This window comes from Seriola dumerili, unplaced genomic scaffold, assembly GCF_002260705.1.
Source record: "Seriola dumerili isolate Sdu_G_001 unplaced genomic scaffold, Sdu_1.0 BDQW01000149.1, whole genome shotgun sequence".
Classification (NCBI taxonomy): domain Eukaryota; kingdom Metazoa; phylum Chordata; class Actinopteri; order Carangiformes; family Carangidae; genus Seriola; species Seriola dumerili.
This window is the reverse complement of record NW_019174404.1, coordinates 17,537,612-17,552,713: the sequence shown is the minus strand read 5'-3', so window position 1 is coordinate 17,552,713 and position 15,102 is coordinate 17,537,612.

The window sequence follows — 15,102 nt, the reverse complement described above, 5'->3', positions numbered from 1 at the left end:
GATGGTGATAGATACGTCCGAATGAATGTTGATGACACCAAGAAGCAGGAGGACAGCGCCACAACTGCAGCAATTCTTTGGAAAGGTCTCATTGTCGTTGTAGTACAAACACTGACACTGCTTCCTGAACTCTATCTCACTATCTCAGCCCTCATTAGCAACCTCTCATTTATCCAAAGGGCACGACTTCTTTGTCTTATTGCCAGGATCGCCAATTAATCTGGATTTATCTTGTGCAAAACTCTCTATCTCTATGAGGATAGAAAACATTAATACACAAAACCTATTGGGACGTTTCCCTCAGATATCATTAATCCAAGGAGAAAAAGGTCCTCATCAATTGAAGCCTTTTTTATGGTACAAGTGAAACATGACATATGGTAAGCACACATTTGGGTATCTTATCTATCAGTCACATACTCACATTTTCTCCTGGCAGGCTCCTCAAAATCATTGTCTCTGACAGTCACCATTTTTCAGTCTTTTGGAGCTCTTCATCCGTGACTGCAGTAATTCTTGGCTGTTTTCAACCATCATGAATATATTCCTCTATGACAGCAAAGCACCCTTGCAGGTCATACTGGGCCAACTAAAAGACTCACTATAGATGGGCTTGAAAACACTTTGCTAGCCTAGAAATATTATGGCTACAAACGACACATGATTCAACACTCTTTGTAAAAGACAGTGTTACACTGGTACTCCTTCTAATGTTGGAAATATGTCAATTTATAGTCCTCGAATATTAGACAATGCCCGCTTTTCCAAACTTCATTTCCAGAAAAGAAAAACCCATTTCTACCCATGTCTAGGTTATTTTATACTAATTGTATATTATCAAGTGTGTTGTCTGTTTTGTGTTGTTTTTGCTGTTGAGTGCTTTAATTACATATAACAATATACATTATATTATATTATACATTATACAAGTCCAACTAGGGACAAGAGTCGGAAATGAGCAATAGCTTTAAACTCTTTGTGCCACCCATTACTTTCATTTTTTGTTTTGAAACTATGTTAAATTGCATTCTCCCTATCAAATACAAAAATAAACTAAAAAAACTAAACTAAAATCTTATACTCAGGTCAATAAGCTATTGGACAAATACCTGATAAAAATGATAGAGGAAAGGTTAAGGGATTGAGAGTTATTGCAATTCATCTAGTTGGGAACATGACTGTGTTGATCAAGTGTCACATTAATCCACACAATGTCAACAAATTTCATTCCAAACCACAATGTCAATCTCAAAGTGGTGCTAGAGGAAATGTCAGGGGATCACCACAGTGGGTAGGATTCATCCGTTGTGTGTCTCTGTGTCTGCACAAAATTTCATCACCACCTTAATTGGGTCAGACAACAGATATCAAAAGAACACTGGCATCTGAAAACACACCCGTGTCCTTTCCAGTTTGACCAGAATCATTATTTATCAGAGGAAGAATAAACATATAAACAGATGTATGTCAACCAGCTGTACTGTCAAAAGCACAATCAATTCGTGTATTTGGAATGACAGATTGACATATTATTAAAAGTGCACTCTTTGGATAACTTTGGGAATCCTTTGTGTCAGCGAGAAAACTCATTTACACTGTCATATTTTGGTGTCAGCTTCTTTAAAGGGCTTTTTCTAGACTCTGACATTTCAACAAGAACAACTATCATAAATATAGGAAGAATTTAATGATAGCAAAGACAGATGCCAAAGTCTCCATAAGTAGAAGCCTTAATAGACCAAAAATGCAATTTATTTAAAGCTTTATTTAAAATTTATAAGGGAGGAGGGATAGAAGAAAAGGTTTTGTTTTTGTTTTTTCATGTGGTGGAAAAACCCAGAGTTGTCAGTGTCTCCACCAAGATTTCAGACACACACTCTGTCAAAAGTTATTCTCAGAAATCACTGACTGAAGCAAAAGTACATGTGGCAGGTTTGCAAAATGTGAATACCGCAGAGAATAAATAACGACACCGTCATTAAACTTCACTTTGTGATGTTTGTGATAATGTAAACAGGATAATACTGTTTAAAGGGAATGATAGCATTTCAGCAAGTGGCAAATTTGCTTTAATTTCACAATGCCAGTTATATTGTAAAGTGATACAAGGATCAAAGTCCTCAGTTATGAGACTGCGTTCTGCTGTCACAGTAGCTTGTACCTCTTTTGTTTTTGTGTAGTTTGTTTTTTGTTGTTGTTGTTTCCAATTTTGTCTTGCTGGGTCTCGGATTGAGCCTTTGACTAGCCTGCTGCTGTTCATGACACCTGTAAAGACATCAAACCCTCCCTGCTGCTGCCATCATGACATGTCATTACTCTCTGAACCTAGATGAAATCCCAATGTACTTGAGACAACTGTGACCACAGAATTTGAGATGAAACATACTGTGCACCATTAAAGATCTCTCCATTCGTGCGGGCCGCAACATCCATGGCGAATCCCACTGACAATAATTGGGCCTCTATAGTTTGAATTCTCCTTAGTAAGGAACCCTCGCCGAGAACAGCGACTTCTGCTGCGCACATGTGCATGCACACTCTTTCACGCGTCCACGTACTGCATTACCATGATTTTACAATGACAGCCAATTAAAGAGAGACAGTGATGCTGTAGGTGAGAAGGGCAAACGCATATGAATACAACAGGGAGAGGGAAAGAAACTGAAAGAAAAGGAGAAGAAAAAAGAAATGGGGAGTCATACAAGGGCTTTTAGAAAATGGCCTGTACAAGTTTGTGTGTTGTGTGAACTGAGGTTTGGGCTAACATCCTGTAAGTTCTATGTAATTAACCTTTATGTCAGTGTGTCTCTATACCTTCCACTAGAGAAACGAGCAGAGCACATTAAATGGTAACATGGGACAAAGAAAGAAGTAAGTAAACTTTAAAAGTCACTTTAGGAGCTACAACATGCTTCACAAAAGAAGCCAAAAACAAGAAGAGAAAAACATGGTCACATACAAACGAAAGTGTGTAAAGTTATCAACAAATGTTTTCTAACTGGTTTTGAAGCTCAGAGTGGGCTGCTTCGCTGTCGCCCTTTTGGCACTGCCTGAGTCTGCCTAACTCTCTGCTAGCTCTAAAATGGGCCAAAGAGGCGGTGCGTGTGGAGCCGAGACTTCGGTGCATGTTTTTTGTTAGTTTAGATACGTTGGAGATTTTACGACACCCTTGCTTGTATCACAGAGAGGCAGGTTTGAAGAATACAGCCATATAAAGCACAGGTAACTAGGATATAAAGCTGTCTGTCATCAGCATTGTAATGATGGCAGCATACACAGAGAACAGGAGTTGACCAAGGTAACATGATCATTCATATTGAGACGGATCAAATTTAAGCAAAAATATCAAAAGAGAGTGAATCAATAATGGAGACAATAGTTAAACAGCTGTAATTTATTCTGTTGCACTAATATCACCTGCTAACTGCACAAGATTATTTGTTTTTCTTACTACAACAAATGGATATTTTTGTGGATGTGTTGATCATCTCTTTTTACGCAATTCCTGTGCAATAGTCGAACATATCTGGTATGTTCAGAAAAATTAAATCTTGACGACAATATAAATTAAATATTTTGCAACATACATTTTTAAAAAATGAATCAAAGATAAGTCTGGCAGTGTAGATGACACGGACACGGAAATCAGCAACATAACAATCACTAGCTAGTTTATAACAGGTTACTGCCACGTGTATTTCAGATGTAGTCATCTGCAGAGAGCAACAGAATAGAGAGAGAGAGACTGAGGTGACAAGAGTCAAATTTATAAGGAGACATCTTATTTCCCCAGTTATTCCCTCACCAGCTTCTCCCACTGCAGATTCAGTCTCCACAGAGATATAACCTCATATCATGCTTCTATTCTGTAACAGGCAAATTATTGTACACATATATTCAATCGCCAATTTTATAATGCGTCACTTCTCTTTGTCTCTTTGTGTTTGTGACCCCCATCCCCTTTGACATATCATCTTTGGGTTTTTGACCAGATAAAAGGACAACCAGCATAATTAAGATCCTTCTACACTGCTTTTGGTGGTATTAAGGAAAGACATGACGATTTCACAGTTAGAAACACACAAACTTGCACAAGTACTGCATGCACAACCACAATCGATTGTCCCAGAAGTGCAGCAGGACTATATCGTTTGCTCTACTCTTCTCCGATATGAAGGTGTGAGTGTTACAAAGAAAATGAGAGAGGGTGATGGGATAGCCAGAAGGAGGCAAGAGGGAGCTACGTGGAGTGAAAAGATAAGATAAGGAGGTGAGCGAAGAAGGGAGGGAATTGTAGGATGAGTAATTAGGATGGAAAGTAGAGGTCCAACAGGGAGCAACTTTACAATAGGCGTTGTCCGCGTTACAGTATAGGAGGAATGTAGGGAGACTCGGGAAAAGCATCAGGGGATTGGCATTACGGTCACCACAGAGGAAGGACTAAATGGACAATGGAGAGCGAGGGAAGGAAATGTGTAATGCATCAACGAGTTTGTGAGAGGAGGAGATAAGAGAACAGGGAGGAAGGCCTTATGGGAGCGCTTGTTAAACAGCCCCAGATACAATACACTGAAGACGAGGGAATTAACCTATTTTTAGGTTATAGAAGAAGTCTATTCATGTGGCAGAGCAGGTACTTAACAATTTAAATTGGCTAAATGCAGTGCAACTTTATTTGTTTAAATGTAAAGCACTGTTAGCTTTGGCACCCAGCTAGCACAAACTGTTCAACCCACTCGTGTGTGCAGTGCAGCCTCAGCCTCTAGCCACATCCACAACAGTGATGCTGACACAACAAACAGCAACATCATCTGCAAAGAGCTACAGGTTAAAATGGCCAAAATCAAAATCTTAAAATTTCACATATTGTAACTGCGTAATATGGCCTGTGTTCAGAAAAGACATCAGATATGTAGTTTCAGTCTTCAAAACAGTATATACTGTAGGACAACAATCCTTTAAGAGAGCAGAAAAATTGCATTTAACAGGTGCTGCATTCCACATTCTTTGCAGTTCCAATATTTCCAATATATGACCCTGAAATGATCAATATGACCAATAAAACTGAGTTTTATTGTCAAGCCTAAAGGGCCCATGGGTAACCAGCACAGGCCTTCCTTCAGTACACCCTACAAGTGCAGGTGTTTCTTATGTCCCTCTTTTCCCTTGCGACAACCAACTTCACACTCACCTTCTCATGTTTAAAGAATAGACATGCTCGCGCTACAGTCAGTGTCTGCATTTTAGAAACATGAGAACACGGAAGATGGATAAAGCGAGTTGGCATAATTTTTTTCTATTGACATCATAGCGCTGGGATTCACCATAAATTTGTCCATTATATTGTGGTTATTCATTTATAATAAATTCTTCCTCTCACGGGAGATGGCAATGACTGAAAAGAAGAGACTCCGCAACAGGATCTGAAGCAATATGATTTATTGAATAATGAGCCTAACAAATGTAGCCAATGATGAGACTGATCAGTCAAAGCAACTATTAGCCAACAGTGCCACCCAATGGGATTCCAGCTAGCCAACGCAAATTAGTCCCAGAATCAGTGCCCTGGACAGCAGCCATAACACATCTGATGGGACAAAGGGTTACATACTTCTTATGTATAATGTGCAACCGATTTGAATAACTAAATCACAGCATCAAATAAAAAAGATCAAACTTTACAAAATGTAACTTAAATGATCTAAAGCCAGTTTGACACCTAGTTAAACTTAGTAACCACAGAGGAAGTAGTAGAATGTGAGACAAAGGTTGAGCTGTGGTACAAAGCCTTGCTGTAAAAATCAAAGGGCATGTCCCTGGTGTATGAGGTGACAAAAACCCCAGAGGATACAAACTGCACAGCTGCCTCTTTGTTATCTGTAGCAGCCTGTGTGGCCATCACTCCTGGAGGAAAGCTCAGTGTCATCAACCATGGAGGCCACTGATCCCTGCTTTGCAGCAGCCACTGTGTTAAAAATAGGATTTGATAAGGGATGTTTTGTGGCATCATCTCAGGTTTTCATCATCCAAGTTTTTTATGTCTGTTACCTCTGCTGGAACACAACCTCGTATAGTTTTGTGAAATGCACACAAAGAGGATGACAAAGGAAAAAATTGGATTATGTGAGATATTATGTACAATTAAATGCCTTACTCGGGACAATGAAACTGGAATTGATTTGACAATAGCACAAACTGAATAGTCAGAAATACAATGTGTACTAGTAAGAAATGCACAATTAAAACTCCACTGGCTACCTTTAGTGCAGAGCACAACTATTCCCTATTTTGTTGGTTAAAGTGCTCATCCACGAGTAGACTTGATTGATGTAGTCTACATGACTACCATAATTTTGTTGCAGTGCATCACAATAAATGGTTTTTGTGATCATTTTGACAAATACTGACATGTTTGCCCCACAAGACAGAGCAGTGGCCATTTCATTCTTTGCAATAATATGAACTAAAGGGACACAGCTAATGTACAGTGCATCCGGAAAGTATTCACACCCCTTCACTTTCCCCACATATTGTTATGTTACAGCCTTATTCCAAAATGGATTAAATTATTTTTTTCCTCATCAATCTACACACAATAGCCCATAATGACAAAGCGAAATAGTTTTTTTCGAGATTCTTGCAAATTTATTAAAAATAAAAAACTGAAAGATCGTATTCACACCCTTTACTCAGTACTTTGTTGAGGCACCCTTGGCAACGATTACAGCCTCAAGTCTTCTTGGGTATGAAGCTACAAACTTGGCACACCTGTATTTGGGGCATTCTTCTCTGCAGATCCTCTCAAGCTCTGTCAGGTTAGATGGGGAGCGTCGCTGCACAGCTATTTTCAGGTCTTTCCAGAGATGTTCATCAGGTTCAAGTCTGGGCTCTGGCTGGGCCACTCAAGGACATTCACAGACTTGTCCCGAAGCCACTCCTTCGTTGTCTTGGCTGTGTGCTTAGGGTTGTTGTCCTGTTGGAACATAAACCTTCGCCCCAGTCTGAGGTCCTGAGTGCTCTGGAGCAGCTTTTCATCAAGGATCTCTCTGTACTTTGCTCCTTTCATCTTTCCCTCGATCCTGACTAGTCTCCCAGTTCCTGCCACTGAAAAACATCCACACAGCATGATGCTGCCACCACCATGCTTCACCGTAGGGATGGTATTAGCCAGGTGATGAGAGGTGCCTGGTTTCCTCCAGACGTGATGCTTGGCATTCAGACCAAAGACTTCAATCTTGGTTTCATCAGACCAGAGAATCTTGTTTCTCATGGTCTGAGAGTCCTTTAGGTGCCTTCTGACAAACTCCAAGCGGGCTGTCATGTCCCTTTTACTAAGTAGAGGCTTCCGTCTGGCCACTCTACCATAAAGGCTTGATTGGTCTCCCATCTCCATTGAGGAACGTTGGAGCTCTGTCAGAGTGACCATCGAGTTCTTGGTCACCTCCCTGACCGAGGCCCTTCTCCCCCGATTGCTCAGTTTGGCTGGGCGGCCAGCTCTAGGAAGAGTCCTGGTGGTTACAAACTTTTTCCATTTACGAATGATGGAGGCCACTGTGCTCTTTGGGACCTTCAATGCTGCAGAAATTTTTTTATACCCTTCCCCAGATCTGTGCCTCAATACAATCCTGTCTGGGAGGTCTACAGACAATTCCTTTGACTTCATGGCTTGGTTTCTGCTCTGACATGCACTGTCAACAGTGGGACCTTATATAGACAGGTGTGTGCCTTTCCAAATAATGTCCAATCAATTGAATTTACTACAGGTCGACTCCAATCAAGTTGTAGAAACATCTCAAGGATGATCAGTGGAAACAGAATGCACCTGAGCTCACTTTTGAGTGTCATAGCCAAGGGTGTGAATACTTACTATGTACATGCGATATTTCAGTTTTTTATTTTTAATAAATTTGCAAGAATTTCTAAAAAACCTTTTTCGCTTGGTCATTATGGGCTATTGTGTGTAGATTGATGAGAAAAAAAAAGGAATTTAATCCATTTTGGAATAAGGCTGTAACATAACAAAATGTGGGTAAAGTGAAGGGGTGTGAATACTTTCCGGATGCACTGTATCTAATGTAACGCTTTAATCTTGCTGTCCCTTTTTCTGTCTCTGTTGCTTATAATAAATAGGTTAAGAGATGAATATTTTTTTTTCTTATTTTTGTTTCTTTGCCGTGATGCCTTGTTCACATTGAAGGTAGTCTGTGGAGATTTTAGCCACCAGTAGCGCTATAGAGCGATGATTTTATGAGCAGATCCCTGTTTTGTTCTCATGCTCTAGTAAAATGCCATACAAAGGTACATGTAATACATTCAGTTGATGCAAATGATGAAACATAGTGATGCACCAGTAAAAGTTGAGGAAGTAGAGACAGATATCCAATGAAATCAAGGATGTTTGTCTTTTATGGGTTTTTTTGTTTAATGAGGAAGGATATGCAGTATATTTATTAAGGATACTCATAATGCCTTTTGAGGTTAAAACTGCCTGTGAACACACCACAGTGTACTTTCATGAATTTCCCCTAGGAGTTAAATAAGTATCTATCTATTCATCTATCTATCTATCTATCTATCTATCTATACTTCTGTTCCTACAAGATAAGAGCGTGTAAGAGCAGTGAAGTACTCAAACTGTTTTATTGTTGTTATGTACTTGACACAACTTCATTGGTCAACTTCCTGATTTGTTGTGTCACACATACAGTTTAAAAAACACACAAACGTTGCCATGGAAATGTCAGCAGCCCTTTTGAGAAAAAACTGTAACTACTATAGCGTTTGCTCCAGAAAAGTCCTGATGTAGCAAATAATGCCAAAAATGTGAGTGGATGTGAGGCTGAAAAGAAGTGCATAACAGTGATAGAAGAAAAACAATGGCCTGACAGCCATTAAATATTAAACAGGAAGGGAGAGCTGTGCAGAAAGATGAAGAGGATAGCTGTAAACTGTGAGCACTAACTTGGCTGATGGCTAAGGCTTACTTAAGTGTGTGTGTGTATGTGTGTGTGTGAGAGTGTGAGAGTGTGTGTACGTGTGTTTGTATGTATGGTCTATTTGCTACATCTTTCTGAACGCCTGCAGTAACTTTCCAATTTCAATATCATCGATCAATGTTTCAAGGATTTTTGATGTACAACAATCCAAAGACTGCTTTAGGCACTATGTGTTTCATGGTGTGTGTGTGTGTGTGTGTGTGTGTGTGTGTGTGTGTGTGTGTCTGTGCGTGCATGTGCGTGTGTAAGTGAGAGAGAGAAACAGTACACTAAGTGCTTCTTTATTGCTTTTTCATAAAGCAGACCATGGATAAAGTGAAGAGCAGGAGAGATAAGAGGTCAACAGAGGAATGAATGATTTTTTTTCTTCTTAAAGGGAAACAAAGAGACTCTTATTTAAGAATTAAAATGACACTACATGACCAAATTCAATTAAGGTGCCTTTGTGCAACACTTTCCTGTCAGCGAGCCAAAAATACCGTTGACACAAATGAGACCCTCATTTAATAAAACATTGTCTCATTTTGGTCCTCATGAGCTCTATAGTGGATTTGATATTTATTTTTGAAACCGTCTGGATAAAGGCAGGGTGAGGGGGGTGGGGGAGGGCTGATGATTAAAATGCTGATACTTGTACAAGTGGGACAATTTCCAGTGAATTCAATCTGATTAAACTATTCATTTTGTAGCATTCCCCATCAAGGACCCTAAAACCACTAATGTAGTGGATTCTGTAATAAAGCTCCATAGAACGATGATGACGCATTAACAGCTTGAGAAGATTGTGCGGCTTTTGTTCAGCTCTCTTCTGATACAAATTTTGGCAGAGATGATCTTTGTTTTCCTCAGTCTGGAGCAGGTTAAACACATAAAAGCAGCATAGCCTGTGGCCTCACTCAGACATCCTACATGCCCCCCCCATTAACCACCTTGTCAGTGGTCACTGCGTTGTGAAGTTGGCACTTGCTTTTTTGTTGTCCAGGTCACTGCTTAAATGTGCTTTTACTCAAGACGTTCCCTCTATTCATGTCAAAACTGAGACTTGGAAGATATTATTTTCAGTGTAGTCATGTCCTGACAGACTGGACCATATGTTTTGTCCTATTTTCAAAGCAGCATGTGAAAACCTCACTTCTGCGACTTTGAATGTTCAATTATGACATCACCTCTTTAAGGTAATGACAGAAATAAGCTGTGTCCCAATTCAGGTGCAGCATCTTTCGGAGGATGCAGCCGGTCTGACCTACGCAGGAGTTCCGCTTTGTGTCAGCGGCTGTGCCCGCCCTCATCGTTGTGTCCTGTCACCTAGCAACGTTAACTACCGGTATTTTTTTTTTTTTTTTTTTTTTAATAGCTAACTTTACATAAGCTTACATTCCTGTGTGATCGACATTTTGAGTCAGTTTCCTTACTTAAAGGAGAACTAAACACATTTTACACATCAAAGTTGTTTTAAAGGTGTTGTGCAGTAATGTATCAAGCCTCCAGAGGGAGCTGTGCAATCTGATAAATTGCCTCAAGTGATGTCACCTGAGGCAGCATCAGTTGAGGCTGAAAAAATCTGGGGGTGCGGTGAGCTGATCAGACCTCTGCAGCGCGCCTCTCATCTCTGCTTGAGGCTACATTAGCGTGAGTTGCATTGTGCATAATGTAGGCCCCAGATTTTTTTTTACAAGGAAGAAGAATGTGTGCATCTCTGGGTCTGCTGCATTGACTCAGTAGAGTACTATTTAAACTTTATTTTTTCTACTGCTACTGATCCACAGTGTTTCAGCATTGGCCATTATCCTGTAACTCTTGTGGCCACAGCTCCCTTTAAAAAGTAAAGTGACAGGTTTTGCTCTCTGGTAGATTTGTGACAGGCAATGTTTAAACATAATTTATGCTCATGATTAAGACAATTGCACATTATTCATAGCATCTGAACATATTACTCAGCTGTAGCTGTTTCTTATTACAATCATTAATCATAAAAGAATCACGGAGGAGATTACATTTGTGATGCAGGCAAAGTAAAGTTTTCCCCTTTATTCTGTTCCGGCTCCTCTACAGGCAAAGCCTAAATTACACGTTCAACCTGGTTTCATGGTTTTGAGCGAGGTATTTATGTCAAAGAGGGAGAACAAAACAACACAAAGACAGCTGGAACTGAAAGAACTTCACTACAGCTTCTAATTTGCAGATAATAAGATATAAAACAATAGTGATTTGATAATGATGGCTCTTGAATAAAAAAAAAAGAAAAGTGATCAGTTTCCTCAACTACCTTTGACACAAAAGGCTGTGAAAGAGAAAATGAAAACATCAGACTATGTATGGTGATCATTGTTTATAAGATGCATTTATTAAATGCTGACAAATTAAAAGACTCACTAGACATTTTTTCACACATTTTCCTGTTTGTCTTCACTTTTTAGTGTCTCCATTTATTTATTTCTCCATCTGTCTCACTCTAAAATGACAAATAGATTAGCTGTATGAGGTGAAAGCTACTTACCAAAAGAGACAGACAGTAATAGAACAGATGTTGGTAAAAATGAAAATTTATAGGCTCTAATTTGATGATGAATTAAAGAACTTTATTACCCTCACTATTCATGTTCAGTCAGAAGCAACAATTTGGTATAGAGTCACGTTGTAGGAGATGGAGACAAAATGAACAGAATGACCCCCTTTGTTCCTTGAATTGCTGAAAAACATTTGAATTTAAAGATAGAAGTTATAACTAAACCTTAGAAATGGTGACACTGGTGCGTGTGGATTCATAATAGAGACAGTCTGTCACAGTATCTCACAGCATTACCGAGGTGACGAAGCCATGAGGTGAAAATGGGGAGTACAAAACAAATAAATATTTGCAGTCACAAGTCAAACCATATTTGACTGAAGTTCAGAGAGGGGTGACTAAGACTTCCCAAGTGTCTCTGTCTTATAGAAAAGTAGGAGGATGAGGAGTGTTCAGCTTTACACAAACAAAATACACAACAGAGGAGGAATGAGAATTTTCTCTTCTGTGGCAGTCAGCAGTGGAGGTTAGGTCAGTCTTTCCCTTTGGTGTGGAAATAAGGCTCAACAAAATTGCTGCTCAGTTAAAGGACAAAGAAACAATCTGTTCAAGATCAGTGGTGTCTCTGGATTGACAGGAAACAGAAGCAAAACACTCGAAGGAAAGAAAACAAAGTATAAAAGAAGACTAAACCTCTACAGCCTTTTTGCTTTGAGCAATGTGTAGCGTGAACACCACAATTTAGAATTTGCTCTTGTTGAAATGGGGCACCAGTCCTCAGGGAGGACAACAATGAATTACTTAATTGATTAATGTTATTAATCTCGTATCAGAAGCCATGACTTCTCGATTCAATGGATCTCCAGTCTCTACGTCAAAAGAACACACCAGGACAACAACTGGGTGTAAATAAAGGAGTTTATTTAACTAAACTACTATCTACAGAGTAAATGCAAGGTGTAATAATCATAAAGATGACAATAATAATGAAATGAGCTGTGTGATGAGTTGGCAATGGTGGGAGAGAATATGTTATGGCTATACACTATGGCTATACAGCTAATGATACTACATCTACGAATTAGGTTTGATGATTAAATATTTCTATATTTCGACATCAACCCAGTCATGAGCAGAGTGTTAAGACCGGCCTACTGTGAGTTGTGCTGTAGATGGAGACCCTCGGCTGGAACCCAGGTGGCTGTGGTTGCCGTGGTAACCCTGGAGACGCGGGATCTAAGTGGATTCTCCTGGAAGCCGTGTCCCGTTATCACAGTGACGAATTCTGCCGGTGTCGCAGCGGTTCAGCTCTGGTGGGGTTCGCCAGGAGACTTTCTGTCTCGGACACTCTTGATTTCTGCTCGGCTTCTCTGCAGGCAGTTGTGCAGATGTGTTATCTGCCAGCGTCTCTTGCGGGTTGATGCGAAATAAACTCTAAGGCACTTCACTTTGGCTGGATAACTTTAGAGGAGACTGGTGTTGACCAGATGACTCTAAAGTTGTCAAAATCTTCAAAAAGGAAAGTGTGATAATATTTAAAAAGCTACAAAACTACTCAGGCACTTCTGTTGTTTTTGTTCAGTTGGTCTTGGCTTCGCTTTTCAATAGAAGGTCGTGTGTGTACACAAAAAGAATGTTACTTGGAGCACGTGGCAAAGAAATAGTAAAGGACATGGACAAATGACGAAGTGCAAAAATGGCTTAGAGCCATGAGATTTCTTTTGTTTTTTTTGTGGCTAGGAGCTTAGAGCAATGTGTGAATTGATCACAACTGTTTTATCCCCTGGGAGCTGGCGCACCTTTCAAGGCCGTCACCTGTCTTCTTTTGTGTTTCCACTTGGAGAAGAGAGTCATTTTCCACAGAACTTTAAAATAGTTTAATTCTAGAGTTTACTTGTAAACTCGCACATCTGTCTTCCACCATGACCATGAAGTATTAAATGAAACAACATATAAACCTAATGTCACTAGAAATGACAGACACGAATAATACAGATTGATACTGATTTCATATTACATCCTTCAAACCTGGAATTAATCATAATACAAGTGGTTAACTGATCAAACAACAATATAAACATTTCTTGAAGCTAATAGTCCATAAATGTGGATTACACAGCAGTTCTTTAACTGTAATAATAATAATATGGACATTCTGGATGTCATGTAGTGTGTGTTACCTTGTGTGAAGGATGCTGACAGTATCACAAATATAATTAGTAATGCAGGTATTTAGACACAAAGTATTGGACAAATTAAAAGGTTGATCTGATGTTGGCGCAAAAGGAAAATTCAGAAGATCAACGCCTCATCCTGAGGGGGAACGTGTAATGTTCACAGGATCAGTGAAACCTTTGAGCTGGTGGGGCCACCGGAGGAAAAGTCAAAGGATCAACAAAGTCAGTGGGATTCATTCTCTGGAAGTTAGGATAGTACAATCTGGCCAAATTGCTGGAGTGATCAACAGACTGACACTGCTATTCCTAAAGCGAAGCCGCTAGCATAGCTAAAATTAAGAATAACATCAAACAAGATCAGTGCTGTGTCTAAATTTGCGTTCTCTTAATGCGTGCTCGTATCCAGATGTTGCACTCAAAAACGGTCAAAAATTGAGTTTAAAACGGTGGACACTTATCATTTTTATCAATACTCAAACATTACATCAGAATACATATCTGTAATTATACACACACACACATATATTTATATAACTTGAAGTAATTGTAATAAATGTTAAAACGGTATCTTTCTGCAAAAAAACAGTTTGAGAGTTCAAGGTGCGAAAACTGAAGTGACCTGGTTTGTCTTTCGACCTTTATCTGTTCACAACATTTACCAGAGCGTTATCAATATTTTTGGCTCGACATCAGCTTTCACTAATGGTAAAAATGCAAATAGTGCTATTTTCCTGCAGGATACCATCTATATTAAATAACTGCAAACACCCAAATCAGTTTCACAGCTCAACAGCTGCAAGATGACAGATAAAATGTTTTCTCTCCGTTTTGTGTGTGTGTGTGTGTGTGTGTGTGTGTGTGTGTGTGTGGCAGTTTGCGTTGCTGTCTTTGTAAGGACCGAGTATCAGTTTTAAACCATCGTTGTGGGGACGTCTCTGTATTGTGAGGACTTTCGGCCGGCCATCACTACTTCAGAGGGCTGTTTGAAGGGTGAGACCTAAGGCTCGATTTTTGGTGAACCTGGCGGCGCTGCTCATGTTGCTCTTTGCAGCCATATGTCTGTAAATATTGTAACTGCAAAGCTCAAGGTGTTACTGCTGTTTTCTAACATTTTAAAAGCTAGAAAGGTATGTCCTTTGTGCACAAACTTTTCAAAGAACTGCACCACTTTTCTCTTCACTGGGCTGAAAACACTCAAGACTTTGAGCATGTTCATCTGTGAGAGGGAAATTAAAAATGTGCAAGTTCAGAATCTTTTTAAGGTGTTAAGTAGCCTGATAACCCGTGAGAGGAAAATGTTCAACAGTCAGGAAGCGGTTTAGTTTAACAGCTGTTTACCAGATAAGGGACAGCATGGTATCAGCAGTTCATTCATTAAACAACAGAATAAGAAAAAAAATATATATATCCTGTTCTGTGATCA